Source organism: Octopus bimaculoides, chromosome 2 (assembly GCF_001194135.2).
Source record: "Octopus bimaculoides isolate UCB-OBI-ISO-001 chromosome 2, ASM119413v2, whole genome shotgun sequence".
NCBI classification, from domain to species: domain Eukaryota; kingdom Metazoa; phylum Mollusca; class Cephalopoda; order Octopoda; family Octopodidae; genus Octopus; species Octopus bimaculoides.
The window spans coordinates 4,052,556-4,055,160 of record NC_068982.1 but is presented as its reverse complement, the minus strand read 5'-3'; the positions used below and the strand labels follow the sequence as shown (position 1 = coordinate 4,055,160).

Genomic DNA, 2,605 nt, shown 5'->3' with positions numbered 1-2,605 from the left:
CCTCTGTAATTACTCTCTCTCTCTCGTGACACTGTCATCACTGTTCCCCTTTTGTCGCTTCCATCACAGAGTCTCTCTCCCATTTCTCCCTCCTTCCACACAGTCACCTCCAAACACTGTCTGTCCCCTCATACTGTCTTCTTTCTGCACACCCCACCCCACCTTGGTTCATCTTCCGTAGTCACCCACTCTCCATCTCAATTTCTTAGTCATATTGCTCCAAATTGACACAATTTGTTTTGCAGGGTACAAAGTAACTTTAGTAGTGCTGATGACAAAACACACTCAATTCCCGCCATAAAGTGATTAGCAATCAAACAGAGAGCTTGAGAGGACCTATTGATCCTGTCTTGTTAAAAACATGACCACCTCTGTAGTGTTGGTGCCATGGTCAAATATACTCAGCAGACTCTAACTCTTTAGCATTTGGATTATTCTTGTAGCTTCAAGATTTCAATGGTGTGTTCGTATATTTTTAGAATGACATCATTGTAGAGTAGGTGTGAGAGGTGGGACCAGGTCAGTTTTAACACAAAACAGGGAGAATATGGCTGGATACAGCCAGATTAAAAGCTAAAGGGGGTTGATACTAGGAAGGATAACGAGCCACAGGAACCATATCACATCATTATCATCATTGTTTAACGTCTGTTTTCCATGTTGGCATTGGTTGGACAGTTTGACTGAAAACTATGAAGCCAGGAAGCTGCATCAGATTCCAATCCAATTTGGCAAGGTTTACCAATTTGGCAATAAAGCATAAATAAAACATGGCCCTCCAACACATGTAGGAGGGCAGTAATTCCATATAAGAACTGACTTGGGCCAGGACAATCCATCCTATTCATGCAAGAATGGAAAGCAGACGTCAAAAAATGGTGATAATGATTTCAAATAATACATGATGAAAGAGGGTTTCAAATGTCAAGAAATGACAGCTGCAGTCTATCTTTACTGACCCGAAAACAAATGTTTGTAATTAATGGAGGAGTATTTGGGGCAAGTCAAATAAGTAGAACCTACTCGTCTGTAAACTACACTTATCAAAGGATTTAAAGTCAGAATTTGAAGTTAAAAAGGACCCTAGACAGTTTTATTGGGCTTTGGAGCGGGGGGGGGGCTACACCCTATTCCATATTGTTGTTTAGCCTTGGATAAACATTGATCAAGTAGACATCTAATTAAAAGTTTGTTAGTCATAACGCGCCTGTCTATTTTTTTAGGCATTGTATACCTAGGACTATCTTTTATTTTTTACCTGTTTCAGTCATTAGACTGCGACCATGCTGGGGCACCACCTTGAAGAATTTTAGTCAGACAAATCGACCCTGATGTAAGCAGACCAACGCTGGTTGTCAAGAGGTGGAGGAGGAGGAAAGACAAACACAGACACACAGACAGACACATTCTTTCTTTTCTTCTTTTACTTGTTTCAGTCATTTGACTGCGGCCATGCTGGGGCACAGCCTTGAAGGGTTTTAGTTGAACAAATCGACATCAGGACATTTTCTGTTTACGATACCTTGTACTTATTCTATCAGTCTCTTTTGCCAAATCGCTAAGTTATGGGGACATAAGCACACCAACACCAGCTGTCAAGTGGTGAATGGGTGGAGGGGGAACCACAGACACAAAGACACACACACACATACACAAACACACACATCCATTCAGTCCATTCTGTAAAATGGTTGGTGCTAGGAAGGGCATCCAGCTATAAAAACCCTGCCAAAACAGACACAGAAGTCTGGTGCAGTCTTCTTGCCTACCGAGCTCCAGTTAAACCATCCGACCCATGCCAGCATGGAAAATGGATGTTAAATGATGATGATGATAATGATATATTGAGATCAAATAATTTGTTCATTTACAAGAGGAAACAATTGAAATATTTTCCAAATGTGATGATTCTGTTCCATCACACATTCTGTGGCAAAAGGCAGAATTTATTCAACCATGACTTCATATGTAATTACATGAGGAACTTTGCCCACTTCAGTAAGCACAACTATTTTGATTCTAAAACTCCCAAGATGGACAATGTTCCAAGTTCGACAATGAAGTATTAATTAAACAAAACATGCTGGCAAACTAAAGATAAAACAGTTAATCTTCCAAGATCAGCATTTCCTTTAAGCTATATATCCTCATCATCGTCATCATTTAACGTCCGTCATCCATACTGGCATGGGATGGACAGTTTGACCTGGCTGGCACACTGGAAGGCTACACTAGACTCCAGTCTGATTTGGTATGGTTTTCTATAGCTGGATGCCCTTCCTAACACCAACCACTCAGAGTGTATTGGGTGCTTTTACATGCCACCAGCACGGGTGCCATTTACATGACACCAGGGTGCATATACGTGCCAATTTGTGTGACAATGGTATCTACCACGACTGTGATTTTGCTTGGCTTGATGGGTCTTCTTCTCAAGCATGACATAATGCAAAAGGTCGCAGTCATTGCTTCCATGAGGCCCAACGCTTGAAAGGAACTCAGCCACTTTGTCTCTGTGAGGCCCAACGCTTGAAAGGAACTCAGCCACTTTGTCTCTGTGAGGCCCAACGCTTGAAAGGAACTCAGCCACTTTGTCTCTGTGAGG

The 2,605-nt window shown here is 41.8% G+C and overlaps 1 protein-coding gene across 1 annotated transcript in view; it reads right to left on the bottom strand.

Moving 5' to 3' along the window:
* LOC106884239 (uncharacterized) overlaps positions 1–2,605 on the bottom strand; it is a 58,766-nt gene that overhangs the window by 25,479 nt on the left and 30,682 nt on the right. The window lies entirely within an intron of this gene.